The sequence below is a fragment of the Phascolarctos cinereus genome, unplaced genomic scaffold, assembly GCF_003287225.1.
Source record: "Phascolarctos cinereus isolate Bilbo 61053 unplaced genomic scaffold, phaCin_HiC Scaffold_5;HRSCAF=322, whole genome shotgun sequence".
NCBI classification, from domain to species: Eukaryota; Metazoa; Chordata; class Mammalia; order Diprotodontia; family Phascolarctidae; genus Phascolarctos; species Phascolarctos cinereus.
The window spans coordinates 273,120,248-273,146,095 of record NW_027555958.1 but is presented as its reverse complement, the minus strand read 5'-3'; the positions used below and the strand labels follow the sequence as shown (position 1 = coordinate 273,146,095).

Genomic DNA, 25,848 nt, shown 5'->3' with positions numbered 1-25,848 from the left:
TGTTATTTTTTAAAATATATTTTAATTTTGTGTGGGTAGTATATCCACCAAGCAGATGTGCACAATAAAAAACATGAAGGTATTGAGTCACAGCCTGGCTAGGTACTGTTCCACTTTTTTGAAGGGCATGAGCCCATTAACAGAATATATCACAAGCTTTCTATCCAAGGGTTCAGCCAAGGACTAAGCAACTCTCCTATATTTTATGTGGCAATCACCTGTAAACCAAACCTAGATTCTCCCTGCACCTTTCCTACTCATGGAGCTCCTTTGTATTGTATTTGAAATGTCCCTCTTTTTACTAGTCTACTGGATAAATTTCTCTGGACTTATTAGGTTAAATGCATTTTTTCCTTTTTTTTTTTCATTTATTTTTAACATTTTTTTTTTTAATTTTGAGTTCCAAATTCTCTCCCTTCCTCCCAGGTCCTCCCCTTCCCACTAAGGGTGCAAGCAGTATGATATTAATTATACATGTGAAATTATGTAAAACATTTCCACATTAGCCATGTTTCCAAAAAAAGCAAGAAAAATAAAGAGAAAATTATACATCAGTTTGTACTTAAAGTTCATCAGTTCTCTCTCTGGAGGTGGATTGCATTGTTCATCATGAGTCCTCTGGAATTGCCTTGGATCATCATATTGATCAGAATACTCAAGTCATTCATAGTTGATCATCATTACAACATTGCTGTTACTGTGCACAGTGATCCCGTGGTTCTTTTCACTTCACTTTGCATCTGTTCATGTAAGTCTTGCCATGTTTTTCTGAAACCATCCCCTCATCATTTCCTAGCACAATAGTATTTCATCACAATAATATATTCCACAACTTGTTCATCCTTTTCCCCAAATGATGAGCATCCCCTCAATTTCCAATTCATTGCCACCACAAAAAGAGTTGCTATAAATATTTTTGTACATATACGTCCTTTTCCTCTTTGTTTTTTATCTCTTTGGGATGCAGAGCTAGTCAATATATTGCTGGGTCAAAGGGTATGCACAGTTTTATAGCCCTTTGGGCCTAGTTCCAAATTGTTCTCCAGAATGGTTAGACAAGTTCACTACTCCACCAGCAGTTCAGTACCTATTTTTCCCTCATCCCCTCCAGCATTTGTCATTTCTGATAGGTAGAGGTGGTACCTCATAGTTGTTTTAATTTGCCTTTCTCTATTCAGTAGTGATTTAGAGCATTTTTTATATGACTACAGATAGTTTAGTTTCTTCTTCTGAAAACTACCTGTTTATATCTTTTGACTGTTTATCAGTTGGGAAATGGCTCTTATTTTTATAAATTCGACCCAGTTCTGTGCTCAGTATATATTTGAGACGTCAAGCCTTTGTCAGAGAAATTTGCTATAAAATTTTTTGATATTATTTCATTGTCTACCATTTAGCAACTCTAACCATGATTATCCCTTTTAACTAGGTCTATTTTTGCTTTTGCTTTGTCTGGGATCATGATTGCTACCCCTGCCTTTTTTTAATTCCACTGAAACCTAATAGATTCTGTTCCAGCCCCTTATTTTAACTCTATGTGTGTCTTTCTGTTTCTAGTGTGTCTCTTATAAATAGCATATTATTGGATTCTGGTTTCTAATCCATTCTGCTGTCTGCTTCCACTTTATGGATGAGTTCATCTTATTTATATTCACAGTTATGATTACTAACTGTACATTTCCGTTCATTCCATTTTCTTCTATTTCTTCTCTCTTTTTATCCTGTGCCTCCTCTGAAGTCTATTTTGCTTCTAACCACTGCCTCCTTTGATTTGTGTTCCTTTTTATATCACCCCCCCACTTTTCTCTAATTCCCTTTTCCTCCTACTTCTCTATTGTATCCCATTTCATTATTATTATTAATATTAGTATTCCTTATTATAAATATCCAGTTTTCTTACTCAAGTTACATTTCTGTACATAAGTACATTTCTGTTCACAGCTGAGTATGTGTCTATATTCTTCCCTCTTTAAACCAATACCAATGAGAGTGAGGTTCAAGCATTGTCTACCACCCCCCCATTTTCCCCTCCACTGTAAAAACTTCCTTGCATAGGTCTTTTATGTGAGAAAATTTTCTCCATTCTACCTTTCCCTTCCCCCTTTTCCCAGTGCATCCTTCCTTCTTAACTCTTTATTTTTTTTAAACCATTCCAACATAATTGACTCATATCCATGCCCTCTGTCTATGTAAACTCCTTAACTGCCCTAATAATGATAAAGTTCTTAGGAGTTACATCCATCATCTTCCCATATAGGAATGTAAACAGTTTAATTTTGTTGAGATCCTTATTACTCTTTCATATATCATTCTTTCATACCTTTTTATGCTTTTCTTTTTTCTTGACATTCTGTTTGAATATCAGGTTTTCTCTTCACTCTGATCTTTTCATCAAGAATGCTTGAAAGTCTTTTATTTCATTAAATATGCATTTTTTGCGCTGAAAGACTATACTCAATTTTGCTGGGTATCTTATTCTTGATTGTAATTCTAGCTCCTTTGCCTTCTGGATTATCACATTCCGAGTCCTCTGCTTCTTGAATGTGGAAGTCACTAAGTCTTGTGTGATCTTGGCTCCATACTCCATAGTATTTGAATTCTTTCTTGCTGCTTGAAGTATTTTCTCTTTGATCTAAAATTTGGTTTGGAGTTTTCCTTTTGGGATCCCTTTCAGGAGGTGATTGATGGATTCTTTCAATTTCTGTTTTACCCTCTGGATCTAAGATATTGGGTCAGTTTTCCTTGATAATTTCTTGAATTATGTTGCCTAGGCTCTTTCTTTGATCATGGCTTTCAACTAGTCCAGTAACTCTTAAATTACTTCTCCTTGATCTATATTCCAGGTCAGTTGTTTTTCCAGTGAGATAGTTCACATTTCCTTCTGTTTGGCTGATGAGGAACAACATAAAACAGAAAGAAAACTTTTATTACAACTCCCATCCCTAATCTTTTTATTTTTATTTCTGACTTCCAACCCTCCCACCCCCTGCTGCCTTGACATAGATGCTTAACTAAAAACTTTATGTAGAATTGTACTGCATTTGAAAAGGAAAAAAAGTGACCTCAGACATCATCCAGTCTGACCCTATTGTTTTACAGATGAGGAAACTGATGCCCAGAGAAGCTGAATGACGTATCATAATAAACAACAGAGCTGGGACTAAAATTTTACCTTATTACCATTTGCCTCATGTATATTATTAAATTTCTCTTTGTAAGTTAGGGATTTCTGAGGAACATCTTAAATAAGAATATAAATACTTTCCTGATTTATTTGTTGAACTTATTAGTTATCTTTTTTCTAAGAGATCATCTAATTACTGGTCTCCTATACTCTGAAATAGTGTCTTGAATATAATAGAAACCTTAGAATGTTTGTTGAACTTGGGGGAAGAGGGACAGGAGTAGGAAACTTTGCTACTTGGTTAAGTTACCACAAATTTTGTATATTTTTTAAAAATATAAAGTCTCCATGAGTTCAGAAAGGGTGAAAACCCCTGCTGAGTATGGTAAAAAGCCTTAATTTTGCTTTTTATACACTGAAGCAGTGTACCCTAGTGGCCAAAGTAATTAATGTCACCTCTTCAAAGCAGTGTGGTTCATATTATTCCTAGGACCAATGTTTCAGCTTCCTCCTCCTCTAACTTTGCATTCTTACTCCCTTAACCCACCTCACTTGTATGCGCTACTTGTTCCATTGACATCAATTTGAAGAAGGATGTTTCTCCATGTACCTATTTCCAGTAGAGTTAAAACTGGCTTTCTGAATTTCCTACTTTTCTCAGAGCAGCATAGGTTTCTTGCCTATGAACACAGGAGTGTTACAAAGGAAAAATTAGGAGAAGTACGCAGGCTTAGAGAAGAGAGATATGGCCATATACAGAAAAATATGAAGAGTGTTAGCACACTTCAAGCAAAAAGATGCATTCTGGCACTAAGTCAGAGAAGTGAGATGAGAAGCAAGATCTGTGTCAGGAAGTACCATGTGTTTTTGTTACCCTCCCATGACCACCTTCCAATTCAGGAATAGCCACAGACTTTTATTAAGCATTAAAAATCTGCCTGTTCCCTTCTCATGTTTTCATAAAGCGTGCCCACAATGGGTGAATAAACCATTCTTATAAATGTTTTTATAGAGATGATAAAGTAGTCGTATAGGTTGGTATTTACTGGAGTCCTTTTAATTGACACTTTTGGTAATTTCAGTGATTTTTCCTGTGCATTTGGTATCTTATCCTTTTTAAAATAACTTGGAATTCAGGGCAGCTAGGTGGTGCAGTAGATAGAGCACTGGCCTTGGAGTCAGGAGGACCTGAGTTCAAATGCAGCCTGAGACACTGGATACTCACTAGATGTGTGACTCTGGGTAAGTCACTTAACCCCAATTGCCTCACCAAAAAAAAAAAAAACAAAGATGAAATTCAAGCTCTTGATGCTTTCAAATTATATGGTCTCCAGTTCAGATTTCTTATGTGTGTACTTGATCTGGTAAAGCCACTCTTCCCAATTTTTATCTTCTTATATGCCATTTTTACTTTTTCATATAATACATTAGTTAATGAAGTGTTGAAGTCAAAAGGTAGTGGTTCCATTGTCATTGAGGGTGACAGTAGCTCATTGTAGAAACACTGTTCATCTTCTAGTGATGCCATATGACTGTAAACCATGAAACACCATAGTTTTCCAAAGAATTAAGATTACAGGTAGGATCTAAAGGGCAATTGAGAGATGCACAGTGGGCATAAGTAGGCTATAGCATGTTACCAACAATATTATATATGTGTCATAGGAAATATCATATGGGAAATGTATGATCAGAAAAGAAGGTGGACTGGTCATGTTGTAAGAGGAAGGGGTAATGCTCAGACTGAGGACTACACTAATATCCACAAAATGTTAAAATATATAGAGGAAGGTTAGGCTAAACTAAACTGTACATACATACATATGTACAGACCTACATGAATGTGTATACACATAAGAGTGGGAATCTGTATGTGCATTTGCAAATGTATTTGTGGCTCATTTAAGTATTTCACACATTTAAATGTAGCAGTTGATAACCTTACTCACTAGTTTCCAGAACACAGAGCTTGCCCTCTGTGGTGGTGGTGGTGATGGTGTGGGGACTTTATGTGCCTGAGTCACAAAAGGTTAGCTAATGAGAGAGGACAAAATGGAGGAATGTTGAAGGGACTAATGTAGTCGTGTTGGAGGGCTGTAGTTGAAGAGCTTAGAGTGTAACCCATCTTCCCACCCTTTAATTGGTTGCTCATCTACCCCATATTCCATGTCCCTACTTTGGAAATCTCTGCTCTAAACCTCTCCACATTTTCTTGTAAAGTTACAATCTCATAAGAAAGGTTTTCTGTTTCTGTTTTTCTATGCATCTGATAATCAGCATTTCTTTAAAAAGAATTTTCCTTGGGTTACCTCAGAATGCAACATGAATTCTGCAGCAATCAACTGCCATTGCCACTGAATCAAAACACAGTGTTCTCAGCACTGGTGACATCACTGACTAGGTCGCAAACAAAAGGCTTCATGTTCACTTAGGCTCTGTTAGAAACAAGGGGAAAATGCCATGGGAATTGACACCCAACCAGAGAAGGAGAACTTAGTTTGGCTTTTGGAAAAGAATGGCAGAAATCTGATATTGTTAAGGAAGGGTCTCTACCTTCTTGACCAGCTTCCCTCCTTCCTTTTCTCTCTCTCTCTCTCTCTCTTCTCTCTCTCTCTCTCTCTCTCTCTCTCTCTCTCTCTCTCTCTCTCACACACACACACACACACACACACACACACAGCATTCACCAGTCACCGAATGGCAAGTATTTAAGACTTTCTTCTTATGGTCAGGATGGCAGTTCAGTTACGTGAATTACATCATGGCTGTATTTTTTCTGTTGACTTTTACTGTAATGTTTAAATTTAAAGGGCTCTGTTTCTTCACTCCTCTTTAAAAAGTTCTCTTTCAAATATTCTTTCAGGGCTAAACTTCAAGTCAGGGGAATGAAGAGTTCAAATCTTCTAATACTTACTACTCTTGTGAAAATGGGCAAATCACTGAGTTTCTCTGAGCCTAAGATTCTTCTGTAAAATGTGCATAGTAATAACCATAGTCACCTACATTCCATGGTTCTTATGAGGCTCAAAGGAAATAAATAATATGTTAAAAGGTTTTGTAAACCTTAAAGCCCTCAATAAATGTTAGCTGTTCTCATCCCATTTGATGATGAATGAATCCTGCTGCAGCATCCGATTCCTAGTTCGATATTTTGTTATTTATCTATTGTCTATTCTTCTCTGGTAACTGTGTTACAAACATACTTGCAGAGGACCAAATTATGTCAGCTAACATTGGAATAGAGCTGTAAGTTGCCTTTACAATTACACTGTAAAACAGTGCTGTACAAAATCTGCCTTGAAGTCCCTGGAAGTTTGATGAAGGTTTCAGGTGGCCTCCCTATTCTCCTCTTATCCTTTTCCTTTATAGTACCTCACCCCTCTCCCCACTCCTCTGGACCCAATTTTCGATTAGTGGATCTGAGCCAGTGTTAAGGAGGTGAAGAAAAAGCAGAGAAAAAAACAAAAAGATTAATGTGATCATTTTCATTTTAACTTGAAAATTACCTGAGAATAGACTGTGTAGGTTTATGCAATTACCTGTAATTGTTCACTTGTGGCCTTCTTAATTATTTTCTGGATATAGCACTTAGAAAACTCCTAGTGGAGGTCATTACTACAAACCAAATTCCATTTTCATTCTCTTAGTTCACATGGGATTATTTAGTCTCATGATAGTTACTACCTCTCAGAAATACAAACCAAAAGCTATAGAAGTTGCATTAATCACATGCAACTTCAATGGAAAATCGTTATCAAGTGGAAGAATTGGCTACAGAATCCCAGCATCCTTCTAAGTCCCCATATGGGTCCAAAGGCTGTTAAAAGGGTCAAGACAACTATTGCATAGAGCCACGGTTTTGCTTCTTGTGTGTCTTCTGGAGCCAGCCAACACCAGGAATTAAGAGCAGCCTTCTCTTTTGGTACCAAAGAAAGGGTCCTGTGGAAGGAAAGGGAGGTCAGAGATGTTTTTGACTCAGATTAAGGAGAATTAACTAACACTAAAAGCTTTCAGTGCAATTTTACCAGGTGTTATGCTTAAGTATGTGACATAGCTGAATGAGCCACAAATGTGTTTGCAAGTGTTTATATAGAATCCCATTCCTGTATGTGTACATGAACACACACAGAGTATATAGTCTTTTCTTGATTTTCAAGTGAGAATGTTACTGCTGGTCATGTCTGTGTTTGTGTGTGTACATACTTATACATACTTATTCTTTAGTGTTTCATAGATCTCTGAATTCATCTGAGGATTCTTCCCCCACTGCACATCATAAATACCTATACCCTTATTAAATAGTCTTTCTTGTGCAGCTGGGGCTGAAAACATTTATCACTTGATACAACAAAGGAATATGACAGTAAGAGGAGTTATACCCATAAGGTTTTCTTGTCTTAAGGTACTGTAAAGTATATTTCAGCTTAGTTTCCTATGAAATGAAGACTGTCATGTGAACCTTTGGCTTGAATAACTTTGGCTGCCCCCCAGTCTTTTAGGCTAAATTTTATTGTAGAGCCAGAGGACCAGAGCTGTTATCAGGGGCTATGGATTTCTTTTTTCTTTTTTTTTCTTTTTCTAAGAAAAACAATTATTTTGTATAACATTATAAATTCAAGATAACTCATAAACAAAAAGGCTGTCACATCTATTCTCATCTCTGCAAAAAATTTATATGAAACATCCATCCAGTCAAAACCAACACACTCTTTCCCTTGAAATGTCATCCAGGTTTTTCCAAGAAGACCTCTGGACTGCATGTTTGTCTTAGAATATTCTCAGAAGGCTCTGTCAGTGGTTAGATGACAGAATAAAACCCCTAGAGTCCATTGAAATGGCAGGGAGAAAGAGAATGGTGAAGAAGCTATTCAAACTTTGTTTTCTTTTCATGTGGCTTGTCGTCTCCTCCTCAGCCTTTTCAGAAACCACTCTGACCTCCAAAGTTTCCTTGTCCTCTGCCACCAAAGCCACCTTGGCCTCTTCTAACTGCCTCCTCAGCTACCGAAACCACAACTGCCACCTGTGGCCTCCAAAGCCACCAGCCTTGACCCAGTCCAGAGTTATTTTTTTGTCCATCAATCTCCCCCTCTTCCATGGTCTCTTTCAAGGCTTAATATCTTTTTCTCAGTTGAAGTCCACAAAACAAACCCTTTAGATGACCCTGTCTCCTTGTCTGTGACTATTCTGGCACCAACAGAGCTGTGAAATTAATCTTTCAGTGTTTCTTCTGTTGTGTCTTTGGGCAGACCTTTGATGAAAAACGTTTTGTAGGATTGACTCCTTGGTGCTTATATTAGCTATCTTGTGTCCTTTTAACTACAACCTGATCTCTCTGCCTTCAATCTCTATTTTGTTATGAGAATTCAAGGCTCCTTTTGTATTTTCCCAAGAGGCAATTTCAGTGAACCATACCTTTTAGTTGTTTTGGGGCAAGCTGCTTGATGTTGCCTTCTCAGACACTTCCTGGAGACTTTCTTCAGGGGCACTATAGGCAAATTATTCAGTTCCAGTGTCTTTGAGCCTCTGACTTGTTATTCACACTCTAGGAGTTCTTCTTCCCATCTCTTGAATTCTCTTGTCCGTTACTTTTCTCCCCTGTGTAGTCCAGACTTAACAACCAACCATCAATCTCAACTCCTTGTTTCTCTTCCAAGACTTTGTCCACATCTACTTCTGTCTTCAGTTCAATATGGTCAAATCCTTTGGATGTACAATCCTTGGTGCAGACCAGTCTAAACTCAAAAGCATCTTCAAACCCTTCCTTGACCTCCTCCCAAGTTACTTTATAAGGCAGATTCTTGATGAAGAATGTGCCTGTATCTTGACCTTTTTGTTCCCTTTTGCCTTTTCCAGTTTCATTTCAGAGCCACTAAGTTCCAGAGCCTTTTCCATGTCTTAGGTTGATTCAAATTCCACATAGCCAAACTTCCTGGTGGTACCAATTTGGACATCCACAACTGTAAGGGCCTTTTTTGCAAAGATGTCTGTGATGCTAGTATTTAGCTCAGAAGTGTTTTGTTGAAGTTCAGGTTACCACTGAAGAGATTGAAATTTATAGACACTTCAGCTTCTAATTTCTTGTCTTCAAGGTGCTATTTACCCATTTCCTTTTTCCTCTTCCCTGGTGCTTCTTCAACAGATACTTCCTCTTCTTCCTCTTCCTCTTCCTCCTCATCTCCCTCCTTTTCAAATTCATTTTCTTTCACCTCCTCCTCCTCCTCTGATTCCTTGGCTTTCCCAAGGTCAGCTTTCACGGAAGCAGCCTTCCCTTTGGCAAGTGTGGTATCCATAGCTTCTTCTTCAGTCATCTTCATCACTTTGATCTTCCTCCTCATCCCTAGAGTCTTATTTGGCCTGAGCTACTTCCATTTTTGTAGCTTTGGGTGGTTCAAAATCTTCATCTTCCTCATTTTCATTGTCCTCTTTTTTTGGCGTTCTTCCCATTTTTTGCCCCTTTGGTCAAGGGGTCTTGCAGCTTTAGCCGAGGGCTGGCAAGGGGTGCTGCCGCTTTGGCCTGAGTGGCTCCTTTCTTGCCTGGTGTGATGAAAGCTTTGGCTGGGATAACCACTTTCTTGACTGAAACCATGGCTTCCTTCTTACCAGGAGTCATGACTGCTTTCTTGGCAGGTGTGGTGGCAACAGCAACTTTTTTGGCTCATGGTAACTTCTTTGCTGGTATAGTGACAGCCTTCTTGCCCTTCTTCTGAGGGACCACAACCTCTTCTTCACTGCTTTCCTTTTCATCTTCTGACATGTCCTTATTTTCTATTATTTTCTGTCTCTTTGGGGAGAGGAGCCATTTTCTTTGGCTCACCTTGATTTTTAGCAGCTTTCCCAAATTTCACCGTGGTGGCAGCATGTGACTAGGGAGCAGAGGGTACAGATCCATTGGCAAAAGCCCAGGCAACATCAGTGTCAGTGGAGAGCTTGAGGAAGAGTCTGTTCATAACCAGCCCTTTGCTGATGGAGTCTTAAGCCATGAATTTATATAACAATTGAGGCACATGTAGAAGACCTCTTCTCCTAAAATTAATACACATGTCATTTCAGAACTTTCTATAAAGCATGTTCCAACCATATCCCATATCAGCCTACACTTTTGAAAGTTTCATCACTCTAGTTTGATGTATGTCTGCCAAAGACTGAACTTCCTTATCAGATGTACCTGGGAAGAAATTATTTCTCAGAAGTGAACATGAAAAGGAGATTGAGTGAGTTTAAAATGCAACTGTTTTTCCTCCATAAAAATATCCAGCTGCTTCATTTTGGTAGTCCATAATTCACAAGCTTAAAACCCAGAAAAAATAGTGTCCAGCTAATGATCCCCCACAAAAAATTGCCTTCAATACTAGTTAGAATCTGAAAATTAATAAAAACAAATGCAAATAAATTGACTTAGCTATTTCCCTCCAGAATCTAGAAATTACTAAGCATATCAAAATCAAGAGATAAAACCACATGAAGAAAGCAATTAATTCTGCATAGATTGACATAACTCAGAAGCAGATAGCAATTCTATAAACATGAGAGATACCAGAGTCTAGTTTTAATATTTGAATGACTTGAGCTCTACAAACAGTATGGAAAAGCTGATTTCTACCAGACGCTTGCCTTAGTTTGGCCCTGGAAAAAGAACAAAGCCACAAAGCCCAGTGAGAAGATCTAATTTGGATGGAAAGAAAATACAGAGATCTATTGACTTCTCAAATCTTACCCAGGGGCATGGCATATTGAATTTTCTTACGTGGGTGATAGGATTAAGTCTTTTGAACATTGTGAAATTGCTGGATAATAATGTCTGCCACATAATAATGTCTCTTAAAGATGAAGCCAAGCTGGGGAAAGAAATTTTATTCATACTATAATATTCCCCTAATACTGAAGATCTCTAAAAACCTGTAATGGTAGATGTGGTGTGCTCAGGAATTATTTATGAGATTTTTTTTTAACCTCTAAAGCTATTGGTTCTTCCTAGTTCTGGCCAAGAATTGAGCAACTTGTCCAGAAGTTAGGAAGTATGACTTGCAATCATCTTGCTAATCACAGGCCTTGGCTCTGTAAATTATGCTTCTCCCATTAAACCCCTTTAAGGACTGGAAGAAGCTGACCAGATTCCCACAGCCCAGGCCTTGGTGTTGGTAAATTTATGTATAAACTTAGACTATCAATTCCTGGTGACTTAGTACATAAAAAAGCTCATTTCTTAGTTTAAAAAAAAGTTTCTCTGAAGTTTTCTTAATAATGTCCCTAGAAAACCTACCATTGCCATTTTTGTTCAGAGTCTAATCAGAGTGTTATCACTACCTTTTCATAGTCCTTAAAATGGGCAATTCTAAATGCTTTGTGCTAGGTTTCTGGTAGCCAGGTGCTTTGTTTTTTCTTATCTCAGGGTTTATCAGTTATCAGAATCATTGGTTACAGGATTTCTGATCCATTTTCGTCATACTGAATTGAAAAATACTTTTGGTTGGGAACTTGAAAGCTACAGAAAAGGTCATGTTTGTTTATACCTGATGTGCAAATTTAATCTTTTTGTCTTTCCATCTAGTTGAGCTAAAATAAGCATGTGATTTTAATAGCTTGCTTTTCAAGCTCAAAAAAGGAGTTTTGACGTGGGTGGCAGTTGGCAAGGTAAATGGCTAATGTCTTCTTAAGAAAGAATTAACAGCTTATCTAAGTGTCGTCTGAAGCTAGCTCTCCCCAAAAGAGTTATAATATTCCTATTAAATGTTGCTTCATTCTTAGCCATACTTCAACCAAAAGAAGCATAATTTAAGCCCCTAATTGATGAGCAGAACAGGCACTCTCCCTGGCCAACTCTAGTCAGATCACTCCCTTTTTAAAATTGTCAGGTGCCATACCAAGAGATTTGGAGGATTCTTCAAAGCTCTCTAGACTCTTCATTTCCCAAAGGAAGACTGATGTGCCTGCTGTGCCTCACACTGACTCCCCAGTTGCTCCCTGTAACAAAAGCCCTCTTAAAGGACTAAGCCCTGTTGCAGAATGACTGCTCAACAACTTTTGTTGTTAAAGGCTTGTGGTTGCAGTGAAGCAGAGGAAAGTATTATCAGTAACTCAAAACCCCACTTTTAAAAACTATAGGAGATTCAGGTTCCTGAGATATCTCATAGGAACTTTCAAGATCCTGTCTTTGAAGTTGGAATCTAAGATAGTTTCTTGAGTCTATGAAAGCAAAAACATTCAAATACAAAATGAAATCACAAATAAAACTATTAAATCTAAGCTATTTGAAGTTTGTTGGGGGAGGGAAGAATGAGAATAACACCTTTTCTGCTCTGCACATTCTTAGTTTTTGTTTTCATTAAATCTACTTACCCTGGTGAGCCAGACTTCATTGAGCTTTTAGTTAAGGCCCCTGACCAGAAGACCCAGAAAGGCTTCTCTATAGAATACAGCCTTACTGAGTATCTTCAATGTAGATAGTTTTTAGACCTGTGGCTTTCTATAATTAGAAAGCTGATCAAATCATTTTTATCTGTCCTTTCTCTAGCGTATCCTAGTTGATGTGACAGAACAAATTCGCTATATTCTGGACGTATGACTTCAATACAGAGTGTTTATTGCCTTTCCCAAGGTAGACACCCAAAATATTATAATGAAACTGAGTTCTAGTCTTCCTTCTGTCATTTATATGAGCTTGGTTAAATCATTTAATCACTCCCTTTTATTTAAAGTTCACCTCCCAGGCTCATAGGATCATATAATCATAGCTCTAGAACTATGATCTTAGACTTATAGCTCAATTGCTTTTTTTCTTCTCTATCTCTTAGCATTCACCCATTCTAGAATGATCCTGTACTTCCCTTGGCTAGCCGCCACCTTCTCTTTCAGACTTCTCCTGAAAATTCACTTCTTTCTCTGAAGCTGTAATGGAAAATGTAGGATATTAGATAGGGATCAGAAGGAAAGAAACTGAACACAAACAAGTACTAGGGGAGGCTATTCTTCTGAGGTGCTTGTGGCTCCTTTGTTAGTACTTTTCAGGTATGTTTGTTTTAAATAACACATTTCAGGGCAAGGATAACTTATTTTTATTTGAGGCTCAGTACACAGAAAATGATGAATTACATCAAATTTTATACACACATTGAATTTTACTCCCAAATAGTCTTTTCTTGATGCTCCCAAATGATATTCAGACATTGATAAATATTTATCGACTACCCAGTAAATGCAGATCACTATACTAAGCAGCAATTCTACATATGGTAGCTAGGAAGTACTAGCTACCAAGTAGCTAGCAAATGGGTATTTGGAAATTTTTTAACTAGATCAAAGATGAGATTGGAAAATTCCTAGAGTGCAATAAGAGGGAAAAAAATTTAAAGATGTTAGGGAAAGGCAGCATCAAAGATCTTGTAGTCTTTGCCAGTTTTCTTTCAACACCAAGGTATGCTTCCTTTCACCATCTATAAAAATAGGCAAATACTTACTACAGAAGTTGGTTATATTTTTATTTTTGAGATTTGCAGTGTTATCATGGATGAAAGGTGATGGGAAATAGCCTATTACTATATGATTTATATTACTCAAAAAGCTATTCAACAAGTTGGTTTGTGTTCATAAGAGAAGGGAACAGAAATCATCTCTGGAGAAATGAGGAATCTCCAAATAGCTTTTATTACTAGCTTTTCTAATCCTTTCAGTTTTTCACCTGTCTTTCTAAAGTCAAAGTGGAACATCCTGAAAACTTTTGGAGTTTTTCCCCCTATAGCCTCTTCTCCCCATTCAGCTGGCAGCATAGAAAAGTTATCCATCTTTGATTAGAGACAGGAAATTTCTGCCAAGATCCCAGAGTTGCCCCCCACACACAAACTTTCTACACAAAAGCTACCCTTCTTGAAGATGCCTGTGTACATGTGGAAGATCAGTTACCATCCAGCCTGTCTGCCAAGAAGAATGACAGAAACAAAATAATGTCATTAATAAAACCACTGGTTAACCAACGTAATGATGTCTGAACAACACATAATAACCTTTCAAGCCTCCAGCCTGTCTTTCTACATCCCTGCAGACCAAGTAAATGCTTTTTCAGAGTCAAGTACGAAATTAAAAAAAAAAAGAGTCAGGCACCTTTCTTCAGAGAAGCTCATGGTCTTTTTATTAGTCCTTCCAAAAAGACTTCCATCTATCATGGCCTGATAGACTTAAGTAAATTACAGGTGATAGGGACTGAGGCTGAACAATATAATCACTTGTCAGTAATCAGCTTGATAGTCAGAAGTAGTCAGGAGCTCCCAGTGATAGCTAGCTATAAGCAGAGACGGAGCTATACATAAGTTGTAACCCCATTTCAGTACACAGGGGCAAAGACAGGTTGTAGTAGGTCTAACTAGGTCAATGAGGAACAGAACCAGACAGCTTTTATTGACTGAATGTTGATTCAGAAGTGATGTGGAAGAACTGGTTTAGAAAAGTCCCTAGGTACAGAACAAGTTAAGTTAATTGAAAAGAACAGGAAAACAGAACAGAGAAAATAGATTATAAGGAGCTACCATTCAGGGCCCCTCCCCATCTAGAAGATTTATACCACCTGCTTTGCAAGGTCTTCAGCAAAGAGGAAGACTCAGGAAACTCTCCTGCACCTGAGGTACTGTTCCATTCATTAGGTCCCCAGTGAGGCCATTTTCTAGCTAATATCTTAAAATTTAGGAACCTAGAAGGAAGGGGATTGAAGATCTGAAAACTGGTGATCAGACTTTACAAAATTTAAATGTTCCTTTCCCCCAAAAAAAATAAAATCTATTTTCTATGGCCAAAAAAAAAAATCTGTTTTCTATAGGTTAAGCAGATTGGAGTTTCCACAATAAGACCTAGCCAGATACCTCCAAACATCTCTATCAACCATTACATTAGTGTATCAAAGGCTTACTCAGTTACCAGCCACTTCTCCCATGGATCTGAAGCTAGATCTGTTGCACTTTTCCTGAGAGACTCCACCCCCTTTCAGCTGTTTTGCTCTTATCCTTTTGCCCTATTATAAAATAGAGTTAACTATTTGGAAATGTTCTGCCCCACATACCTGGGGGTTTGTTCCTTTCTGCCCCAACAGGCTGTGCTCCTTGCTGTAGGCTCCTTGTGACTTTTATTCTTGGACAGCTTGATCAAGGTCTCTTGGGCAGAGAATACACTTGGTGTCCCACAAATAAGGAACAAAGGGCCAGTTACATAAAAAGCAAAAGCAGTAGCAAAATCCATATCTGACTCTTTGGCAGAAAATGTCAGAAGATGAGAAACAAGGAAGTTCTCATTCTCCAGGACTTGGCATATAGGATTCAAACCAAAGGTTTTGGGTTGGGGTTTTTTTGTTTTGTTTTGTTTTTTCCAGTAAGTTAGTACACATTTACTAAGTGTTTACTATGTGCCAAACACTGTGATAAGCACTAGGAATACACATACAGAAAAAAGAAAGACAGCCCCTGCCCTCAAAGAGCTTACAATCTGATGGGGGAAGACAACACACAAAAGGAAGCTAAAAAGGTAGGGGAAAGAAATGGCCAGGGAAGCTGAGCTGGGGCATGCTGAAAAATCAGAGAAGTTCCAAAATAGTGCAGCCAGGTGAGAAGTGAAGAGGTGTTCTGAGCTGAGCTCCTTCCTTTAATGGAGATTTTGGATTTCAAGGGGGCAGATTACATGGAAGGTGATCTTAGGAGGGAGAGCACTAGCAGCCAGAGGGTCTTGGAAACACCTTCTGCAGCAGTTAGTTAGGAGTATATAGCATAGAGAAGATAGTGAGTAAGATCCCTTCCATCCCAAACTTTCATTTTGGGTAGGATGGAATAAGGTCCGAGGAATGAATAGAGATGGATATTTCACAATTGCCATCTCATCTCTTATTACAGCTAGGTGGCACTGAACCTGGAGTCAGGAAGACAAGTTCAAATCCAGCCTCAGACATGTACTAGCTATTTGGCCCTGAGCAAGTCATTTACCTTCTATTCACCTGCCTCCCTGGGTTGTTGTAAGGATAAAATGAAATATTTGTAAAATCACTTTGCAAACCTGAAAGTGCTATATAAATGCTAGTAGATGTTGTTGTTACATTATCTCTCGTCCTACATCTATTCCTCTTACCTATTTCTATCAAGAGCAGCACCATACTTTAATCACCAAGGTTCACAACCTCAGTCATACTAGATTTCTTATTCTAACTCACCCTACATATGCATCCAGTTATTTGCCAAGTTTTGTTGTTTTTACCCCACAAAATTTCTCACCTCTGTCCCCTTCTTTCCATTTACTCCATTTACCCCTCATTCAGGACCCTCAACACCATTTGCCTGGACTACTGCAATAGTCTTCTAATTGGTCTCCTTGATCCAAGGCTCTATCCATTCCAGTCTCTCCTCCCCACTGCTGCCAATTGATATTCCTAAAGTTCAGGTCTGACCATTTTCCTTTACTTGAGTATACTTCAGTGAGTGGTTCCTACTGATTCTAGGATCAAATATTATTTCAGCTTCAAGAAGAGGAATAGGGACTGGACCTGTGATTTCATTGGTATAGGGAACTCCTAAGTAAAGAAATTTCCTCCAGCAATGCAAGTTGGTACCTCTTCTGTAATTTAGAGTCTTAGAAAGTTGCCTCAGGCACTGAGAGGCTAACTGAATTGCCCAAGGTTACTCAGACAGTGTCAGAGGGTGAACTCAGATTTTACTGGCTTTGAAGCCTATTCTCTATCCATGATGCTATACTGCCTCTTCTTTAGCTTTCATTTTTAAAGCTTTATGATAAATGCAATAATTAGTATAGTGGTATATTCATATAATTTATAAATAAGTAAAAATACATGTTTTAGAGGATCCATGCTCAAAATCTTTTTACTGATAGGTGTGCATCATCAAAAAACTTTAGGTCCACCAGTCTAAGACATACTGTGGGAGGTCATCTATGTTAATTTTTTTAAACTTTACTTTTAAGTATTATGGTGTAAGTTCAGATAGCTTGTTTAAGATCTTTATGGATAAGGCCTGAAAGCCCCAAGTAACCAATCCCAAGTACTTCATTACTTATAGGGAGCCCCCCAGTTGTTTGGTGGGTCTTTTCTGAGTTTGATTTTTTTTTTAAGCTGGCCTGGTTGTCACACCTCCATTTAGATCGTCCTATGTGTTGATATGATCCACTGGGAAAATTTCAAGTGTCCTCTGTGTTGCAAGAACCTATGTAAAAGTTTTGTCCAGATTTCTAGTTGGAATGTCATATGTCTTACAGGAGTCCATTAGGGAAATTCCCAGTGCTGTTTGTGTTGCATAGAGGAGTTAGGAGGTCAGTTGGATCTAGAGCTGGTAGAGTAGAGGTCATTTGGAGAGCAAATCCAAATGACTCCCCCATTTCTGACTGCCTTCTTCCCCAACCCAGAAGCCTCCATTGGTAGCCTGCTGGCGGTATGCGTGGTGGGTTTAGATGGCAGACCTCAAAGATCTGACTGCTGTCAGCTCCCATTCTGACCTTAACCAGAGGCAGTGACTAGGACAGGGGTGACCAGTCTGTTTCCTATTCCCTCCTCTCTCATGTGCAGTTAATATGCTGATGTGAAGGTTACATAGGATAACCTGCGCATACCCCAGTAAAAGAAAAAAACTAACAAGTAACAGAAGTAACCTCTGTCTAGTCAAGATCTCCACAAAAAGATAGCAGAACCTGATAGAAGCTGAGAGAGAATTCACACAAGGGAAGCCACCTCAAGCCATGGTAAATGAATACATGACCCACATATAAAATGTCACATCACAGTAAATTAGAGAAACATGGAAAAAATTACCTAAAAAACAAAAGAAAAAAAAGAAAAAAAATTATCTGTCAGATCTATAGGTCGGAAGAGTTCAAGACCAAGCAGGAAATTAGAAGACAAAGTAGGTAATTTTGATTGCATAAAATTTTTAAAAGTTTTGCACAGACAAATCTAATAAAAGTTAAGATTAAAAGACAAACAATTAAATCTTTGCAACAAGTTTCCCTGATATAAATCTCATTTCCAAGCTATATAAGGAACTGATTAAAATTTATGAGAAAGAGAGCCATTTCCCAAATGATAAATTGTCTAAGGATATGAACAGATAATTTTTAAGGGAAGAAGTCTATGCTAAACAGAGCCATATTTTTTTAAAATGCTGCAAATCACTACTAATTTTAAAAATGCAAATTCACAAATTGATGCAGTTCTAAATTTCTATCACATACTCATCAGAGTGTCTGAGATGAAAATAATAATATCAACAATGATAGCATTTATAAGTGATTTAAAGTTTGCAAAGAGCTTTACAAACATCATCTCATTTTATCTTCAAAATAACTGTCGGAGATAGGTGCTAATATTATTCCCATCTTGCAGATGAGGAAACTGAGGTATTCAGAGGTTAAGTGACTTGCCCAGGGTCATATACTTAGTAAGTGTCTGAAGCTGGATTTGAACTCAGGTCTTCCCATCTCCAGAGCCATGTCTCTATCCACTGTACCACCTAGCTTCCAAAAAAGGAAAATGATAAATGTTGGAGAAGCTATGGGAAAGCAGGAATGTTGATGGTGGATCTGTAGATTGGTACAATCATTCTGGAAAACAATTTGAAATTGTACATAAAAATTTACTAAATAGTGTATGTCCTTTAATCCAGTTTATCATTGCAAAAGAGATCAAAGAGAGATGAAAAGGTCTTTTATGTTCAAAAATATTTATAGCAATTCTTATTGTGGCAGCAAAAAACTAAAAACTAACTGAATGTCCAACAATTGAGGAATGGCTAAATAAGTTGTGGTATGAGTGTAAGAGAGTACTGTTGTGCTGCAAGAAATGAGGAAGTAGGTAATTTCAAAAAGAGTTTTATGAACTGATGCAAAATGAAGTGAACAGAGCCAGAAAAATAGTAACTGATGTTTTTGTATAGTATAAACTATATTATTTTATATTATTATAAAAATAAACAATTTTGAGGACTTTTACAAATAATAAAATGAGCGGAGTCAGTAGAACAATTTCTAGGTAACAATACTATAAAAATGAACAACTTGGAAAGCTATAAGAACTATGACCAATTCGATAACCATTTATGATTCTAGAAGACCAATGATCAAATATGTTATCTGCTATAGTGAGGTGATGGATGAAGGGTGCATAATGAGACACATACTTTTAAATAACAGCCACTGGGGGAATTTGTTTTGCTTGACTATGAATATTTGTTACAAGAATTTTTTTCTTTTTTTTTGGTAATAGAGTGGGAGGTGGGAGGGAGAGAAAATAGATTTCTTTTCATTTAAAAAAATAGACTCAGCAAAGTTAAGCATAATTCTGAATGAAAAAAAAAGTCGACATTTAATGAATTGCCAGACTTTTAAGATTTTATTGCAAAAAGACCTGAACTGAATTTTAAAAAATTTGACATACAAGACCCAAGAGAAATATAAGGTAAACATCAAAGCCTAATTTCAGGAGACTCAATAAGGACAGACTATTTGCTTATGAGGAAATGTAAATTGTATGTCTAAGATTGCAATTAGTAATTGGGTAGTTCGAAAGAAAGATTTCGGTAGAGGTGAATATGATGTGATTCTAAAAAGTAATACCATCTAGGAAAAGGTAAAAAGAGTAAATGTCTAATATAAATGAGGGGCAACAGGAAGAATTGATACAGAGAAATTAGATGGGGGAGGAAGGCTGGTAGTTCTGGAACCCTTTTCTCATCAAGAATGGGTTAAAGAGGGAACAATACATAAAAAAATTCAAAAGGAATAGGGAGTGGGGAGAGGATAAGGAAGAGATTTTCAGAGGGAACCCTATTCACATCAGATCTGGGTTAAATAGAAAATAATATATACACTTAGAAGGGAATAAAAGTCTTCTAAATTTATCAAGAATTAAGAGGGTGAAGTAATAGGATGGGGGGTATATAGAAGGGTGTCTAGATTAACAGGAATGGGATAAAGAGGAAATAACATATATTTGGAAGGCTATAAAAGGCTTCTAAATTCAGATAGAAACAAGAGGGTAAGGGGAAAAGGTCGGGGGGAGAGGATAAGCAGGGGTAGGTTAAGTAATCAGAGGGCAAGGGAGCTGGTAGAAGTAAAGTAGAGGAATCAGGAGGTATAGGAAATAATAGATACACACAAACATAAAATAAAGATCAGGTGTAGAATTTATTAGGGAAAAAAAGCAGGGGTAGTTAATCATAATCTCAGACAAAGTTAAAGCATTAAAATAGTTTTAATCAAAAGAGAAAAATCAGGATACTACACTTTATGTCAGTCAAAGTAGTCAATGTTGTCTTAGACTATTTAAAAAGACTAGATTGCTGTGGTGTAGGAACTGATGAGTTGGTGGACTTAGAAAGATATAGAAAGACTTGGACTTACTAAGGAAGAGGTTATCTACCTTCAGAGAAACAGAGGACAAACAAGTATAGTACAGTCTTACAGAGATGCATATGAATGTATATGTCTATATATGAGTATGATTATAGATGTTTAAGTATATATGTATGTGTATATGTATGTGTGTATGTATGTATGTATATATATGTTTGTGTGTATAGGTCTGTGTGTGTGTGTGTCTGTGTGTCTGTGTGTATCCAAGCTTAATTGTAGCCTTCTTGGGGGAGGGGAGAGAAGAAAAAAGAACAAAGTAAAAAGTGCTCAGAGAGAGAAAAGAAATTTTAATAGAAAAAAAAACCACAGCTGCATAAAAACTTTTAAATGCACAAACATGTGACTTGAAAGACACCTGGAAAGTAAAGTGCATATTTAAACTAATAGAACAATGATGAACTGCCTGGTTTTAGTAGAGGGAGAAGAGATTAGTGTCCTTTCAGAATTACTGCATTTGTCAAGGTCTACAGAGGGAGTTAAGAAATAAACACAGAGGGGCAACTAGGTGACACAGTGGATAGAGCCTGGGGCCTGGACTCAGGAGGACCTGAGTTCAAATTCAGACTCAGACCAGACACGTGATGCTTAACTAGGTTTGTGACCTTGGGCAAGTCACTTAACCCCAATTGCCTCACCAAAAAAAATAAAAATAAACACAGAGATGAAGAATGTCTCAACATCTGCTCCTGTGATGGGTCCAGGCTGACACCTCAGACAAGATCCAGTCACCTACCTACCCACTTCCAAAAGCTTTGTCCCTGGGGCTTCTCCAGCACCTGTCCCAGGATAAGATACCCTACATCCCCTATACCCCAAAGTCTTCTCCCAGCATAGACCATAGGAAATAAGAGAGGAAAAAAAGAATAGGAAAAAGGAATATATTAGAGAAGAAATGAGGAAGAAAAGAGAGAAGCATTGTTTTACATAACTGGAGTGTGGAAAAGAATATACAAACATGGAGGAAGAAATGAGGCAGGGATCTTAAGATCCTTACACATCCAAATTTCACAAACAAAGTTTGGTTTAGAAATATATTAAACTAAATAAATAAACAAATGGGAATGGAGAAAAGTAAATTATTTAAGAGGGAGGGCAGATACAGGGAAGGAATACTGAAATAAACTTCAGTTTTACAGGGTAAATCATAAAGGAGGGATCAGAAAGGACAAAATATAGAGATTAGGGTCTGGGATTGGTAGAGGTATAGAGAAGTAAGAATAATCTACTTTAAATATAAAATAATAGTAATATTTGAGAACATTCCTTCTTTTCTCCTCCTTTTTTACAAAGTGAGAGAAGGGGGAACACTATAAAAGAATTTAATGGAGAAAAGCACAGTTACATCTGTAAGTGTGAATGGGATCAACTCATTCACCTATGAACTCATCTGTAAAAGAGAGGAAATCAGGATATATGGATTAGAAAGTAAAATCTTCATAATATGTTACTTATAAGAGTCACACTTGAAACATAAAGATCCACGCAGAATTAAAATGAGGCCTTAAAATAAAATTTATTTGGAATACTGTTGCGCTATAAGAAATGATGAGCAATCAGACTTTAGAAAAACCTGGAAAGACTTGTATGGTCTGATGCTGAGTGAAGTGAGCAGAACCAGGAGAACGCTGTACACAGTAACAGCCACGTTGTGCGATGACTGACTTTGATAGACTTAGCTCTTCTCAGCAATACAAGGATCTAAAACATCTCCAAAAGTCTTATGATGGAAAATTTTATCCGTATCCAGAGAAAGAACTATGGCATTTGAATGCAGATCAAAGCATACTATTTGCTCTTATTTTTTTTCTTCTGTTTTCTTTTATTTCCTCTTTCTTCTGGTTCCTCCTATTGGTTCTAATTCTTCCTTACAACATGACTAATGTGAAGATAGGTTTAATAGGAATGTATATGTATAGCCTATATAAGACAGCATGCTGTCTTGGGGAGGGAGGGGGAGAAAAATTTAAAACTCAAAAGCTTGTGGAAGTGATTGTTGAAAACTAAAAATAAATAAATAAACAAAAATAAAAAATAAAATTATGCTTCAGGCTAGTTTTAAAAAACAGGTAATAATCACGACTGCAAAGAAGGCAATAATAAAAACAGACATGGTTGAAAGAGACAAACATTACACTTATATTTATGCTTATATACATTATACTTATAGGCATCAGAGATAATGAAATAATGCCAATACTTAATATTTATGCACCAAATAGTATAGTATCTAAATATTTAAAGGAAAGGTTAACAAGATTTAGAGAGAATTGACAGAACTACTTTTAAGAGATAGATATGGCACCCAAACTAAGGAGATATAAAGAAAGAAAATCATATGTCAGTATCTAATGATATCAGTGCAAAAAATACTGGATAAAATATTAGTAAAGAGGCTACAACAACATAACAAAAAGGTTAAAAATTGGTTCAGTATTAAAATAACTATAAATATATCATTTAAACAAAATAACTATGATTTTATTTGAGTAGATGCAGGAAAAGTTTTTACAAAATATGACACCTCCTTACATTGAAAATATTTGCAAGCATTGGAACAAATGGACCTTTGTTTAATATGGTAAATTTTAGCTCTATAAAAAAACTAAGGGTTGTATATGATTTAGATGTAAAGGCTGATAATAAAAGCAAACTGGGAGAGTAAGGAATACTTTGCCTGTCAGATTTATGGAGAAGAGAAGAATTCATGACCAAACACAAGATAGAGAATATTATGAAATGCAAAATGGATAATTTTGATTACATTAAATTGAAAAGGTTTTGCACAAACAAAGCCAATGCAACTGAGATTAGGAGGGAAGCAGAAAATTGGGAAAGAATTTTTACAATCAGTGACTTTGATAAAGGCCTCATTTCTAAAATAGATAGAGAACTAAATCAAATTTATAAGAATGCAGTTCATTCCCCAATTGATAAATGGTCACAGGATATGAACAATTTTCAAATGAAGAAATTAAATCCATCTATAGTCATATGAAAAAGTGCTCTAAATCACCATTGATTAGAGAAATGCAAATCAGAACAACTCTGAGGTACCACATCACACCTATCAGATTGGCTAACATGACAAAACAGGGAAATGATAAATGTTGGAGAAGATGTGGGAAAATTGGAACACTAATGCATTGTTGATGGAGTTGTGAAATGATTCAACCATTTTGAAGAGCAATTTGGAACTAATACCCAAAGGGCTATAAAACTGTGCATACCCTTTGGCCCAGCAATAACACTTCTAGGGCTGTATTCCAAAGAGATCATAAGAAAGGGCAAAGGACCCACATGTACAAAAATATTTATAGCAGCTCTTTTTGTGGTGGCAAAAATTGGAAATTGAGGGGATGCCCATCAGTTGGAGAATGGCTGAGCAAGTTGTGGTATATGAATGTAATGGAATACTATTGTGAAATGATGAGCAGGCTGACTTCAGAAAAACCTGGAAAGACTTATATGAACTGCTGCTGAGTGAAGGAGCAAAACCAAGAGAACATTGTACACAGTTCTGCAACTGTGCCACAATGTGCAATGACTAACTTTAATAGACTTAGCTCTTCTTAGCAATGCAGAGATCTAAGACAACTCCAAAAGACTCATGGTGGAAAATGCTGTCCACATCCAGAAAAAAAAAAAACTATGGAGTCTGAATGCAGATTGAAGCTTATTCTTTTCTCTCTCTTTTTTTTCTTTTTTTGTTTGTTTCTTCTTCGTGATTTCTCCTATTGGTTCTAATTCTTCTTTACAACAGGACTAATGTGGAAATAGGTTTAATATGAATGTATGTGTAGAGCCTATATCAGATTGCATGCCATCTTGGAGTGGGGGGAGGGGAGAGATGGGGAGAAAATTTGGAACTCAAAATCTTATGGAAGTGAATGTTGAAAATTAAAAATTAATAAACTAAGAGTTGGCATTATCTGTAATGAGAAATGATAGAATGCTTTCTAAGTAAGTTCAGAGGAAAGGCAGGTATGTCCATTGTCACAATTGTTATTAGCTAATAGTACTAGAAATGTCAGCTATAGCAATAAGACAAGAAAAAAGAAATTGAGACAATAAGTCTAAGCAAAAAGATAACAAAATTAATGGAGTTTTTTGATTGAATGGTTTATTTAGAGAAGGGGAAATTGAAGGAAATAAACTTTTATGTAGGGCATACTATGTACCAGTTCCTGTGATAAGCAGACATTATTTCATCTGAGCCTCACAACAACCCTGCAAGTTAGATGCTGTTACTGTCTCCAACCTACAGTTGAGGAAATTGAGGGAAACAGAGGTGATATGACTTGCCCAGAGTCACACAACTAGTACATGTCCAAAGCCACATTTGAACTGAAGTCAAATTTTAACTCAGTTCTTTTAAACTGCAGGCCCATGGCTCTATAATCATGCCATCTAGCTGCCTCTAACCTAGAAGACCCTAGAGATTTAACTTTTAGTTGAAATAACTGAAACAATTACTTCAGCAAAGTGGTATGAGCCCTCCTGTATATTACCAACAAAACCAGCAGGAAGAGGTAAAAAGACAAATTTCATTCAAAATAACTATAGAATATATAAAATAGAATAATATATCTGAAGTTCCATTTGCCAAGATACACAAAGGAATTATATAAACACAATTACAAAACACTCCTTATTGAAATTAAGATACATCTAAATAATTGGAGAAATATTAATTGATAATGGTTTGCCTATATGCCCATATAATAGAAATGACAATACTACATAAATGAATTTACTTATTCAGTTCCATACCAATTAAACTACCAGAGAATTACTTTACAAAATTAGACAAAATAGTAATTGAATATATCTGGAGAAATAAAATATCAAGGATATCGAAAATAATGAAAAAAAATGAGGAAAAAAAGGAAGCCAACAGTAGTCAATCTCAAACCATACTACAAGGCAATAATCATCAAAACTATAAGGGTACTGGTTAAAAAAACTGAAAAATAGATTAGTAGACCAGATTAGGTACCCAAGATCCAGAAGCAAACAGATATAGTAGCATAGTGTTTGATAAACGCAAAGACCACGGCTACTGGGGTAAGAGCTCAGTATTTGACAAAAATTGCTGTGAAAATCTACTAACAGTCTGATAGAAACTAGTTTTGACCAGGATCTCCCACCATATAGCACATAAAGCTCCAAATGGATTCAGGACTTAGCTATCAAAGGATATATATCACATATAATTTAGAAGATCAGAAGAGATACCTTTTATAATTAAGGATGGGAAGGGAGGAAAGGAACAAGCATTTATTAAATGCCAGGCACTATGCTAAGCACTTCACAAATATTATCTCATTTGATCCTCACAAGAACCC

At 36.8% G+C, this 25,848-nt stretch overlaps 1 protein-coding gene and 1 pseudogene across 3 annotated transcripts in view; one reads left to right on the top strand and one right to left on the bottom strand.

The window, feature by feature from the left end:
* The window catches only part of CCDC57 (coiled-coil domain containing 57), a 260,478-nt gene that overhangs the window by 221,704 nt on the left and 12,926 nt on the right, over window positions 1-25,848 (top strand). The window lies entirely within an intron of this gene.
* On the bottom strand, window positions 7,826-11,393 carry LOC110218226 (nucleolin-like; annotated as a pseudogene).